A 13419-nucleotide genomic window follows, 5' to 3' on the forward strand; every position below is an offset into this window, starting at 1 on the left:
TGCAGCCCCTGACAAGGATCTGGTCTGCCTGCTGGGAAACTGCTGGGCTTCATACCTAGGAGTGGGTGTGGGAGGGGACCCCACAATGGGTGAAGGCTTTGCCTAGAACAGAAATATCAAGAGCTGCATTTCAGGGCCTGTTCCTGGGGTCCCTAGCCCTGAGCCCCCTCACGACCTTGGCAGCATATCACAGTGTACTACCCAGATCTGAGCCCTGTCCGGGCACCTTTGGGCACCCTGCTGCTGTGCCTGGCTGCTCCTAAGGCTGCTGATCCCTGTAACACAGGGTGTGAGGCACACTCTGTGGCCCAGTGGGCAGAGAAGCAGGGGTCTCTCACTGGACGCAGCAAAGTCCTGGTCTCGAGACCTCAAGGTTTGTCCCTGGGGAACTTCACCATGGTGGGTCCTAACCTCATCTGCCAGGGACCCATTCCCAGCCTGGCTCCTCTGTCCCATCCACCTATTGATCCAGGGTGACCTGATGTTCCCTTCCCTTCCCTTTCTCAAATGTGACACTTCTAACACTCCCTGGTCACTACCATGGTCTGGGCATATCCACCCCTCCCAAGGCTCTCCATCTCCATGGAATCCTCTTCTCTCTTGGCAGCCAGCACAAAAGTGCCAGGCCAAGCTGGGCTGAAGCCCATGATAGCTCCTGTTCTATGGGAGCCACTGGAGTGACTGGAAAAGCCAGAGCTGGTGCAGTCAGACCTGCCTGGGAAACTAAGTCACATGGGGCTGTTTCCTCACTGCAGGCTTGTCAGAGCCTTCAGTGGGCTTACTGCAGTGAGGGGACACAGTGAGCAGCAGCCCTGAATATGTCTGTCCAGGGAACCACACTGATTCCCAGGTCTGGGGCCAGATGCTGCTCACCACCCTCCTCTTCCCCCTGCCCCTAAGGCCTGCCCTGGCTCCACCCTCCCCTTGCTTTTTCTCCTTGAGTTGCCCCTCCCCCTCCAATCCCTGCTTCCCAGCCCAGACCAGCCTTCACATTCTTGACTTGACCACCACACCTGGACCCGCAGGCCAGCTGCTCTGGCCACCCATGACCATGTGGCAAACTGGAGCATCCTTGCACTGCCTGGTTCTTGCCAGCCTCCTGGACTTGTATGGGCTGACTTTGACCTAGGAAGTGGGCAGGAGGCTGGGGGATGAGAGCAAGGGCCAGGAGGGTAGAGGGCAGGCTTGGATGATGGAGGATGTGGAGAAAGGTGAGTATAGAGAGGGAGAGAGAGAAGGGGGCGAGGGCTTCTGGAGACCATAGGAGTATCCATACTCCTCACTCATCACATCTGATGGTGCTGCCTGCTTGGGGCGTGACTGGAGGACCCATATGTGAGGATTTGAGAAAAAGGCCAAGAGTAGGGGTCCAGGCCAGGTCCACCAAGGACAAGCCCAACCAGCATGCATCCCAATCCCTTTCTTCTCAGGCCAGACTGGGTGTGCAGGCAGCCACTTTTCTCTTGCCAAGATCCTTGGCCACAGGGAAGAGGCCCAGAACTGTTTCCCCTGCACTGTCAATCCCCCTCCTCCACCCTGGGCAGCCAAGGGGCACCTGGCAGCTCCACTGCCTTCAAGGTCAGCAATAGCTCCTTGAGCAAGCCAGACCTGAAGGTCCTTCCCTCCCCAGTCCATCTCAGTCCTTTACTTGTCTATGCCTGGTATGTGTATCCTGGCTGGTCTACATGCCCCCCCCACCAGAATAGGGAAGAGGCCAGCCATGTTCACCCAGCCAGCACAGGGACCCTCCAGCCCCCACACCTGCCCTGACCCCTCAGGAGGCAATGTCAGAGGCCCAGCTCCACCAAATGTCTCCACCAGGGGGGCCATGGGCATGACAGTGAGAGTGAGACCCAGGCCCTGCCCTCCTTTAACATCCAAGGTCTTCACTGGACCCCACCTCCTATGCTGTGGGATCTGCCTGGGGCCACCCTGCCTCCTCCAGATAACGTAGTCCCCAGGGCTCAGGATGGTGTCCTTCCTGCAGGCTTGCAGGTAGTGCCCGGATACAGGTGTGGGTCCGCGACAGCTCCCTCCACTCACTCCTCAGGTGGCCAGTGGCAGGGTGGCAGCAATGCTGGTAGGCATGGCTCCTGGGGCTCTGCACCCTCCTGCCACTCGGGATGGGTGGGTGGCTCTGGAGCATCATTGGGATGGAACACAGTGGCCAGAGCAGGGCAGGCTGGAGGCTCACTGCTCAAGGGGTACCAGACTGCAGCATAGCCCCACCTGGCAGAGCAGCAGGACACACCCTGGACCTTGCTCTGGCTGCCACCAACTCCTTCCACAGCCCAGATGTGGTCATCCTGCTTCCTAGCCCAGGCCAGGCTGCGGGACTGCCGGCTGGGCTGGCTGCTCACTGCACTGCCTCCTGTCGCCACACGGTGGCCCTCAGGGGTAACACACTGTTTTATGGTGTGGGTGGCCCCCAGGCTCCTTTGGGCTGATAAGGAGGATCACGGGGTGAAGCTGGGCCAGGAACTGACGGAGGCAATTAGCATTAGGGTCCAGGACTTTCCTAGTTGTCGCTTTGCCTTCCCCACCCTTCTTCTGTAACAAAATCACCAACTATGTTCATGATTTGGGTGGGGGGTGTGAAGACCCATCTGACCAGCCTGATTCATCCAGGTGTTTGCTATATTACATGTTCACTGAGTCCCAGAAATCATTACATGATGAACACACTCGTCCACACTGCAGGAGAGTGTATGCTTGTCACACACAATATTGCTGCAATGGTCTCCCCTCTAATTTCAGACGTGAGCCCTCGGAGAGCCTGAGACTCCTCTTGGACACCGTGCCTTTGCCACCTTGCTGGCTTTGTCCTAACCTTAGCTCCGGATGCTGGCCTTGTCCTTTGGTGTCCTGAAGGCCAGCTCGTCCTTGGCTGGGCTCAGGGCAGCAGGTGTTCAAGTGCTTGATGGGCTTGACCATCCCTCCCAGGAAGGCCAAAGTCAGAGGTGTCCCTTTCAAACCTTAGGGCTCAGGAGCCTCTCGGAAGGCCCAGCCTGGACAACCTTAAAGCCCACTGAGTCTGTGAAGTTGTCTCCTAGAAAAGGGGGACAGGGTCCCACTTGCCTCAGGGAACTAGGGACACCCAAGGCTCTTGGTCCCCAGCTTTCCTGTTGGAGGTGAGTAGGCTATTCTCATGGAGACTTACTCCCAGCTCTTGACCATAGACCCAGCCTGCCTGGGAGCTCAAAGTCCAAGGGTGGGGTGAATCCTGGAGGGGTTCCCTACCCCACATTACTTCCCACACCAATCCAGGCACCAGAGCAGGGTCAGGAGCTGCCTCTTGGATCAGGCAGCAGGTGGTGCCAGGTACACCCTCTGGGAGCAGGATCTGGGCCCTGCCTCTCTCCCTGCTCCACGCCAGGCGCTTTGATCACTTTCTTGAATACACAGGTGCCCTCTGAAGTGGGTACTGAGAGTGAGGCACAGGTTGAGTGCAGAGTGGCTGCCCTGAGCCTGCCACCGCCAAAGCTTTGACATGTTGCTGCTGACTGGGTGATGGGGAGCCCCATCCTTCCCATGGCCCACATTTTGGGTGGGTTCTGACATCCCCATCTCTAGGAATGGTCAATCAGGAGAGGAGAGGCTTTGGTTGATGGGAAGATAGGAAGGAACATGGGGTGAGCCAGGTGTCACCTCTAGGAAGCTGACACTGGCTGCACAGCTGGGTCCAGGGCTCCTCTGGGCTCCCTGGCTCCTGGGCTGCCACTGTGATGCTGACCCCAACAGAGGGCAGCTGACAGCTCCCCAAGGCTCGTGGCCTCAAGCTCACCTGGCTCCAAGTACAGTGTGGATGCCAGGAGGAAACACCGACTCCTTGGGACGTTCATTGCACTGTTCACAGGCAGTGCCAGAGCTGCTGCCAAGGGGTGAGGGTGTTGTGTGTTCAGAGCCGACAGGCAGTGAGGGGGTCCTGGTAAAGGTGATCACAGGCGAGTGGGCAGAGATTGGCTCAGAGAAGGGCAAAAGCCTGGCAAGGGAAAGAAGGAGGAAGGACAGAAGTGATGCTCAGGGGACAGAAGTGGCCAGACCTACCCACTGACTGTAAGTAAGGTGAAGAGGGGAGGTGGAGAGTGCCATGTGTTACCCTCCCTAGCCCCAGGGGACAATTTGGGAGGGATGGGGTGCCCCAGCGGTCTCCAGTGAAAACTCCTATGCAGCTGACAAGACCCAGCTCTGATGGCCCCTGCTTTAGGAAGCCTCCCTGTACCTCCTCTGGGCTCTCAAAGCCCCCGGGCCAGTGTGGCAGGAAGGCCCAGGCTCAAAGGTGGCTGGTGGTGCAAGAGAGTACAGATGGGTGTCAGTGGAGGGGGCTGTTCTGCCCTGGCATGGCCATGCAGAGCCAATTCCAAATTCACGTCACAATAGCTTTTGATGAATGAAGGACCCATGCCTGGCCTCCTGCCCAGCCTGCAGCCTGGCTTGCCCTGCCTGTAGCCTGCGGCGGCCTTCCCTAGGGAGTGTCTCTGGGCCCCTCAGGGAAGGCAGTAGGTTGTATAGTTATCTTCTGAGGGGCAACATCACTGCCCTGAAACCACACAACCTACTACCTCACCCCGCTAGGCCCGGCCTCAGTGTGGGAAGGTCCGCAGCCCTGCCCAGCGCCGGCCCCTGCTCGGTGACCCTCAGCCACCAGAGCAGAAAGGCTGGGCAGGCGCAGGGCAGAAAGAGAGGGGAGATGGTGCCCTGGCAGGAGGGGTGGCCTTTGTGCACTGGCTTCGGGGAGCCCCTGGCCTCCAAGCCCGTTTCCCCGTATCACCTCCCTTCGGGTTGTGTCCCTGGCGTGCCCTGGGTGTGCCTATAGATGCTTTTCCTGGTTCCCACTTGGAGAAGGTGCCTTGGCCTCTTCTCCCTTCCTGGGCCAAGGTGCTGACACTGGCCAGAGGCCTGACACTGCACGAGGCAGGCCAGGGCACACCTTGGCCATCTGGGATGGATGTCCCTGAGCTGATAGGCAAGGTTGACACTCACTGCCCTGTGACCTCCAAAAGTCTCAACTGTTCCCAGCCCTGTGGCTCCTTCCCAACTCCTGCCCAAGGCCATCTACAAGTCTGGGACTGATGCTGGACAGGGGGCAGGGCTGCACAGGTAACCTGTCTCAGTGCTGCCCAAGTAGAGAGGGCAAGGCCAACTCTGAGTCCTGCTCTGTCCACCATGGAAACTTCACACTCCATCTTCCTCGATCCTCATTGGTCGCCATTTTACAGATGAAAAAACTGAGGCCCAGAGAGGTCACAGTGCAGATGGAGCCCAGGCCCATTAGGCTCCTTACTGTATGGCAGCCACCGTCCCCACTCCCACCAGAGCTGTCTCCAACAGGCCACCACCGCCCCTGCCCCAGCCAGGGTTCCAGACGCTCCATCCAGCGCAGCTATTACAGCCACTTCAGGAAAGACAGTAGGTTGTATAGTTATCCCAGAGCAGGGCACAGCCCCAAACTATACAACCTACTACCTCACCCCAAAGGGCGGTCAGTCTTGGCGTTGAGGTGGGACTTCACGGCTTCTGCAGGCACCTCCTGGAGGGGAAGGACAGGTGCTGAGGTGATGGGCTGTGTGCTCGGCCAGGCCAGCTGGGTGCCAAAGGCAGGGGGATTCTAGCGGGCTGGGCAGCAGGCAGCCAACAAGCACAGGAGAGAGGAAGGACGAGAGGAGGGAAGAGCCCTCGGTGGCCTTTTAGGAAACTGTTGCAAGCAGTTGGCTCCCTCCTATCTGACTGGAATGGTTGTTATGTCCCCAAGGGATTCCTTTGCTGCAGATGCTGGGAGGAAACCTGTCATCTGCTGAAGGCCTACAAGTGTCAATGGTACCATGAGTGTCCACCTGGCCGTGACTCTGCCCTTGGACAGTGCAGCCTCTGCCCACTCAAGGTCACCACAAGCAGAGCTCACGGCTCTGAGACCAGTGGAGCAGCAGCCTGTGGGTGTGCTGCCCCCTCCCTGGACAGGCAGGGGTTCCATCCTGTGGCACCAGTGCTGGCCTTGCTGTGCCTGCCTGAGCTGACCACCCCACTGAGGATTTGGCTCCTTCCTTCTCTGAGAGAAGCTGGCTCCTGGGGAGGATGGTGGGGTGCAACTGCAGTCCCTTGAAGGACACTCAAGGCCTAGGGCCTGTCCCTGGGTGGGCTCCACGCTTGGTGGCTGGGAGCCTGATAGGGTGAGGTACTTAGAAGGCCTCGGAGCCTCACCTGCTGTGGGATGACTTGACAAGAGACGGGCCCCCCAGCCCTCGGCCCACTACAAGGTCACCCTCGACAAACACTAACCATGGCCACAACCTCCTTGGGGAACCCTGGGGAAAAGCTGAGGTGGCAAGTAACCCATCTTACAGGTGAGGATACTGAGGCCCAGAGAGGTGACATGGCCTTCCGAAGGTTGCTCAGAAGATGGGTGGCAGAATGAACGTTAGAACGTCCCGCTTCTCTCCTAGTACAAGAGTACATTCACTCTAAGCTCTCCAGTGCCCATGTGGACCTAGGATGTCCACCTTCAACCTCCTTCCATAGCCCTTCCTCAGCCTGCTGCCTCCTCCAGGCAGGCACCAGGCCGGGCCGAGTCTTCTAATCCTCAACGCTCCGGTGAGGCCCTGATTGCTAATACCATTTCACGGAAGGACGTTCAGGCCCAGAGGGGCTGACTTTCTGGCCCCAGGTTTCTGCTCTGGACAGAGGGGGGGTGCTGCTGGCTTTCTTGGGCTCTTGTGGGCTCGGCTTTCCCACCCTGCAGAGGAAGGGCTCTATGCCCACCTGGCACTGGGACACGAGGTACAGTCACCTGTGAACGCAGCAACCCCGCCCCCTCCAACCCTGTCTGGTGGTTGTAGACACTGTGTGTCCCTGCAAGGCCCCAGAGGGACATCTGCATGTCCTGTTCCCCTCCCTCAACTCTGGACCCTGCTGGCAGACAGGACCAAGGTGTCCCCAAGGGTGGTCCACAGAGAGCCAGCCAGGGCAGGGTGGGGGCTGAGGGTCTCCTGGGAGCTCTCCCCGCTAGATGATCCATCAAGGTGGGAAGATCAAGGGTGACCTGGCACCGCCAAGCCACCCTGTAGGGTGACAGCTGTTGCTCACCCATCCCCCAGGGAAGACTCTGGCTCCCAGGGCAGGGCTCCAGTCTGGATGCCTTGGCATGACCTAAGGTGCCAGCATCTGCCCCAGCTGTGCTCCCTGGAATGCACCTGCTCTGGGCTCCTGACTTGGGCCTTGAGACCCCTGTGCCCCTCAAGCTGGACTGATTGCTTGACTGGCCAAGTCCCTCACACATGCTGGCTGACGCCTGGCCTTGGCAGGCTAAAGGTGGCATGGGACCGGGTGGCACAGCAGGTGTCACTGCTCACCTTTCCTCACTGAGAAGTAGGGTCACCACCGTAGCTGCCCCTCCAGGTTTCTGAGCAGCTGTCAGGTCACCCTTCATTGGCAGGCTGAGCTGGAACGTACGTGGGGCACCACGCACCCTCCGGCAAGCCCTGTGGCCTGCACCACCCACTCTCCTCAGGTTGGGGCTCTAGCCCCAGAGCCTGCAGAGCCAACCATGGAGGGCTTGGCACATGGGGTAGGGGATGGGAGGCAGGGGTACACATCCTAGTCCACCCCGGCCCTTACCACAGCCCCTTTCCCCAAGCCTTCACCCCTTCCTGCAGAGGCAAATGTGCCTCAGTTTCCCTCACTTGGCCTTTCTTCTTGCTCTAGGCTACGCTCCCCTGTGTGGCATCTGGGGTCAGCCTGGTCAATGGCAGGCAGCCCAATGTGTTAAGGTTCCAAGCTGATCCACAGCCACCTAAGATACCTCTGTCCCCAGAGAGAGGCACAGTGATCCTGGTGGGACAGGCAGGTGCACATGGCTCTGGGCTCAGGGGCAGTGCCCCCTTGCAGAGTGAAGATAAGCCTAAGCCTGGCTCTTCCACCTACACTCTCCTTCCACCACGGCTCCTTCAGACCACGTCCACTGAGTGGGAAACCAGTGGACGTGGTCAAAGGTTTCCATGTCATAAGAGCATGGCAGGCCAATGGGGGAGTTTGCTAGAAGAGGGATGGGAAGAAGAGAGACCTGGCTTCAGGGGAGAGCACAGCTGGGGCAAAGGCTTGGTGGTGGGACCACCAGGCCCCCATCCAAGGAGATAACCTGGCTCTGACCACATCTCCCACTCTTAATACTCCCACAGCTCCCTGCTTCTCGGCAAGGACGGGGAGGCCCTGCTCACCTGAGGTCAGCTGGCAGAAGGTCCATGTCAGCACCACTTCTTGACCTGTTTGGTTTTTAGAAACAAAAGTGACAACTGTCAGCTTTGGAAAAGACATGACCTGCCCCGCCGAGCCCCTGTGTGCCTGTCCCAGGTCACCCTGCCACTAAGCCCACTGTCTAGTCCAGTGCCTCTTGCCTGGTGGTGCACCCCTTGCAGGGTCCTGGATGGTATGGTCTCTGCAGCTAGCCCTCTGCTGTACAATGCCAGGTCAATGATGACCAAGACCCAAGCTTTGTACTCCAATGGTCAGGGTGTCTGGCATTCCTGGGGCAGGTGACCAGAACCCTGCCAGGCTAGTGCCTGGATGCTCTAGGGCCCAGAGGAGGGCAGAGAAATACAAAGAAAGGTGCTGCCCTCCGAAAGAGAGGACCCTGGAGCTCCCCAGAGGCTGGGGCTTCCCCAGGACCCAGGACACGGGAGGCTCGAGACTCTCCCCTGCAGGAACCCTGGGAAGGGGGTCTCAGGACCCAGCTTGAGGATGCACAACCAGCTTGTGGCTGCAGCCCCAGCAAGGGCTGGCCGAGTAAATCAAAGCTCACCTCGCTGCAGCCTGCCCTGCCCCAAGTGCCCTCACAGGTTCTGCACGACAGTGGTAAGGCTGGTGAGACAAATGCAGGGAAAAAGAGATGTGTCACGATAAGAGGAGCACACAGCAGGGGGCTGCTGGGGCTGAGCCCTACACTGGACAGAAGCCAGACCCACTCAGGTTCCCTGCAGCCCTGCACTGTGTGACCTTGAACGAGGCAGCCCAAATGAGCCTTAGCACCTCTGTCCATTAGTGGGGGCCAGAAGATTAGCCCACTAGGCTGTGGAGGGAGCCTTCCCCACCGGTCCCTGAGTGCCCACGCCACCCACACCCCCAGCTGGTGAGCCATCCATCATTAGCGCTAATACCCACTCTATGGTCTCTGTTCCTTCCCACTGCACCTGCCACCCTGGCTCCCCACTCCAGCCTCCTGAAGTAGTAAAATGCCCCCACCCACAGGCCTCTCCCAGCCACCGGGCTACCAGGTCCACTGCTGCCCTCGCCTGCCCCTCCACCAGGTAGAACTGCCCCTACTTTTTCCTGCTCTGTTCCTGAAAGGGCACTGTGTACCCTTGGGAGTCCTGCTCTGCCCCATAGCTCTGGGGCTCCCATCTGGACCATGCAGGCCTGTTGTGGGCAGGGAGACTGGCTGTGGCAGTGCTCACCCCCAAGGTGCTCTGAGAAGGGTGCCCAAACACTTACCCTCCCAGCCCTGCTGTGCTCTAGTGACTAAGATACAGATACTGTGACCCCGGTGCGCTCTGTCCCATCAAGGGAGGACTCACACAAGCTCAGAGAGATGAGGGAATAAAATGGGTCGGTTCTGGGTCTGTGACCCATGCCTGGAGCCTTTCTGGGCAGACAGGGAAAGATACTAATTATGTGCTGGGGCATGCTGGGGAGGTGTGATTTGCTAGCTCACTTGTCCTACAGCCCAGAGGTGACCACAGGCCTCAGGGACACCAGGGGGTTCATCCCAAGACAGACCAACAAGACCCTTCTCAGCCAGCCTGGATGAGGGCTTGGTGGCCGGGGTGGGCAGCGCAGCGTGAACGGCACTCCTTGAGCAAAGCTGCCAGGGAGTGAGCAGTCGGCAGACGCCCCGCCATCTGCCAGCTGCCACCTCTCAGGCCCTGCTGTAGCCCTGCGGGGTCTGCCTATGGGCAGGGTGCCGGGCAGGCCCCGGCAGGGGAGGAGCCAGGCCGCCAAGACAGGTGTGTGGGAGGCTGTGATAGGCAGGTGGCCCTTTCAGGATTGAGCGGATGTCTGGAGCGAGCCAGCGAGGCAGACAGACGGTGTCACCTCGAAGTCACCTCAGGCTTGGCTTGGGGCCATGGGGAGCCGCACCCCCACCTCCGCTACCCGGATTGGGTTTCTCCCCATAAAGCAGCCAGTGTCTCTGCTCAGCAAGCCATGCCAACAATGCAGTCTGGGGAACGCTGGGGGGGTGGGGTAGGGGGGGCGGCAATGTCCAGGGGCTCGGGCAGAGACGGGTCTCCCTGCAAACACAGCCTGTAAAGCTAAGAACGAAGCATGGGTAGTCTGTGGCTGACATGGGCCAGGACAGGGCACTTGGGAGAGGCTGCACCCACTGTGCGCGGGGCAGGGCTGGGACCACGGTGAGGAAAGTGAGGCATGTTAAGAGGCCCAAACCTCAGACTTCAGCGCAAATAATGTCTCTTTGAGAAGTTCAAAGAGGAAAAAAAGATCAACACATAAAGGTCCACATGTGAAAACATCAAATGCAGATTGAGACAGGCCCAGGGTTCCTGCCCCTTTCCCAAGCCTCAGGCTGCACTGTGGGCTTGGCCGCAGCAGGAACCCACCAGTCACACAGTCCCTGAGAACATGCCAGGAGGGTGTGGCAGCAAAGCCAGAATTGGGTGTGGGGGGTGCCAAGTGCCTCCACGGGCTCTCTTATTGACACCCTCCAGTCTGGATCCCTGAGACAGGCACCCTGTGGTCTGAGGTCCTAACCCCGTCTGACTCCCTGCTTCCTGGTCCTCCATGGCCACTGAGCTCTTGAAGGGAGTGGGGCCTGTCGTGCTGTGGCCACACCTAGAGCAGGGCCAGGTCCCAGTGGGCACTGAGTTTGGCTGGCCGCAGATGTGGCCTGTGACTCGTGGCAGCCCCGTGCTGGTTGGGGAGCAGCCCAGGCCTTGCTCTAGGGATACACCTACATCCATGGGGCCACAGGCTGCAGGATGGCAGGGGGCTTTGGGGGCTGCTGGACCATAGTTCAGACCCCGCTCCATCTTCTACCACCAACGGGCCTGGGCAGTCAGCCCTCTGGGCCTCAGCTACCTCTTCCATAAATTGGGACGGGACAGAGGCAGCTCTATGGTTGCTCCTATAAGCTCAAGAAAACACCTGTGCTTGGAGCCCAGCGGGGAAAGGCAGGTACGCACAGCCATCTCTTCCATGGGGATCTCCATCTGGGGTTCAACCATTAGGCAACAGTTTTAACCTGGAAGGTCTGTACTTATCTGAAAATATTCCCATTCAAGCCGCAGTCTGGGGAGGAAGGGAGGGGCCGGAAGGGACGGTAGGGGGTGACCAGATGCAACCACACCAAGAACATCTGGGCCTGCCCTGCCCTGTGGCAGCCCCACCTACTGGTACTTTTCCTGCCTGGGAACCTGGGGCTCCCGTGCCTCCTGGAGGCTCCGGGCGGCCTGGCATTGGCATGGCTCAGATCCAGGTGGGCAGGTGGCATTCCACTGTCCCATTTCAGCTGGGTTTCTGCAGAGAGAAGGCAGGGCCTGTGCAAACTTCACTTTGTGGTGACAGAATGTTCTGTCCAGGAACCGCAGGGAGAGGAGTCTGGGAAGGGTGTGTCCAGCAACCTTCCCAGGCCGCAAAGGTTCTGGAAAAGGGCCCTGCAGTTAGTCTATCCAGGGCCCCCTCCAGCGAGGAACCAACTCACAGCTATGTGGAAGACATCCGGCACAGTGGGGCCCACCTGATACCACCTCATGCTGCCCAGAGAACCATTATTGATCTACTTTTATCAGACACCACTCCCCGTTCTTCACGTGCAAATGTCTCCGACTTCTGCCTTAGAGGGACCTATTACAGGGATTTACAGGCACTCACATCTGGCAGGCAGGCAGAGCAAGTTGTCCCCTGAAGCTGCTTTCCCCTCCGATGGCTGCTGGGGACTTCCTAGAGATGTCCAACCGTGCTCCTGGCCCAGAAGGTGGTTGTTCTGACCTGCTGGTGCTGGAAAGTCAGATGAGTGAGCCTGTGGGCATAAAACAAGAACAGAGGCTCAGAGGAGGCTCCTGATGGGGAGATGTTCCCTAGAGCAGCTGAGGTTTCTGGGGACAGGGTCTTGGGTAGAAAACGAGGCTGTGGGGTGAGGGCCAGCGGGAGGAGCTGCCCCACTTTCATGTCTCACAGGCAGGCCCAGCCTGGAGAAGCCCAGCTGACAGCAGCCCCACTGTCTTGGCAGTTCCTCCTCCAGAAAGCCAGGCCCTATTTCTGGGGAGGGGCAGTGCCCGTCTCCAGACCAGAAGCCTGATGACCACTGCAAGACCTGAGTGGTCCAACACAGTGCTGGGCCGGGGAGCCCCAAGGTCCTCCGGCAGGTCAGGAGCACGAGGAGTGAACTGAGGCCAGAGAGGGCTGCCTTCCTCCCCGGGGGCCCAACACAAACCCAACTCCGCTGACCATCTGGGGAGCCCACTTCCACTTGGGCAAACATCATTTCTAGAATGGTCCACACTGGCCACCACCATGACCGAGGACACCCTCTACTGCATGGTTTTAATTACGGTTCTTCTGGGCTCTGGTTCCCAGGATCTCCGTCTGCTTGGCGGGCAATGTCTCGGGGTGGCGAGAAGGCCGGGCAGGGCTGGGTGAGGGGCCAAGACTCCCAGACCGCCTTGCCAAGTGCTGGCTGCTGCCAAGCCCAGGGCAGCCATGGCCTGGGCCTGCCTGGGGCAGGGGCCGGTGCTGGGCTCTGTCCAGGCCGCCCAGGGCAGGTGGCTGGGCAGTGGTCTTCCTCCCTCCGCCCCTCCCGTAGGCTACGCCTGCCTCAGCCACAAAATGGCGGAGGGTTGCCGCGGCCATTTTGTGCAACCCTCTGGAGACAAAGACGGAGAGAAGCCAGAGGGCGGGGACCAGCGGGGGCAGCAGGCAGGGAGGAGGCCGCACGTCCACTCAGGAAACACAGCTGCCTGCCCTGCACTGAGGACCAGAGGGAGACAGGCAGCTCCTTTCAGAAGCCTTCCTCCTACCCGAGCTCCCAGGTGAGCAGGGCTTGCAGAGGTCTGGTCGACCCCTTCATGGGGCTCTGGGGGGTCCTGGGACTGGGTACCTGAGGGGCACTGATGTTTTCTCACCTCACAGAAGAAGTGGCCCACTGCTAGGTGGTGTCCACTATGAGGTGACATTGGGGGTCTCCCAAGTCTGGGCTCCTTGTAGATTAAAAATTCTCCTTTGCCCCCAGACCCGAGGGGGACAGAGGACCTTGTCTGCCCCACGTCCAGTGAGGTGGCCCAAGGGGCTGGCCTGTACTGCAGGGACTGGCCATGCCAGGAGGCAGCACAAGTGCCAGGTGGCAAGCAAAGAGATGTCCAGAAGACTCACTCCAGGGACCTGTTCCCAACCCCCTGCCCCAAAGCCTGACGCCTGAGG

At 59.5% G+C, this 13419-nt stretch overlaps 1 long non-coding RNA gene across 2 annotated transcripts in view; it reads right to left on the reverse strand.

Moving 5' to 3' along the window:
* Window positions 1–4494: 4494 nt before the first annotated feature.
* LOC128581733 (uncharacterized) overlaps window positions 4495–13419 on the reverse strand; it is a 29582-nt gene continuing 20657 nt past the window's right edge. For both annotated transcript variants that reach the window (XR_008378906.1, XR_008378905.1), the window contains 4 exons: window positions 11875–12022; window positions 8792–8850; window positions 8211–8255; window positions 4495–5530 (listed from right to left, as the gene is read on the reverse strand). This is a non-coding gene — a long non-coding RNA (uncharacterized LOC128581733). The remainder of the gene's footprint in view (window positions 5531–8210; window positions 8256–8791; window positions 8851–11874; window positions 12023–13419) is intronic.

This window comes from Nycticebus coucang, chromosome 3 (genome assembly GCF_027406575.1).
Source record: "Nycticebus coucang isolate mNycCou1 chromosome 3, mNycCou1.pri, whole genome shotgun sequence".
Taxonomy (NCBI): domain Eukaryota; kingdom Metazoa; phylum Chordata; class Mammalia; order Primates; family Lorisidae; genus Nycticebus; species Nycticebus coucang.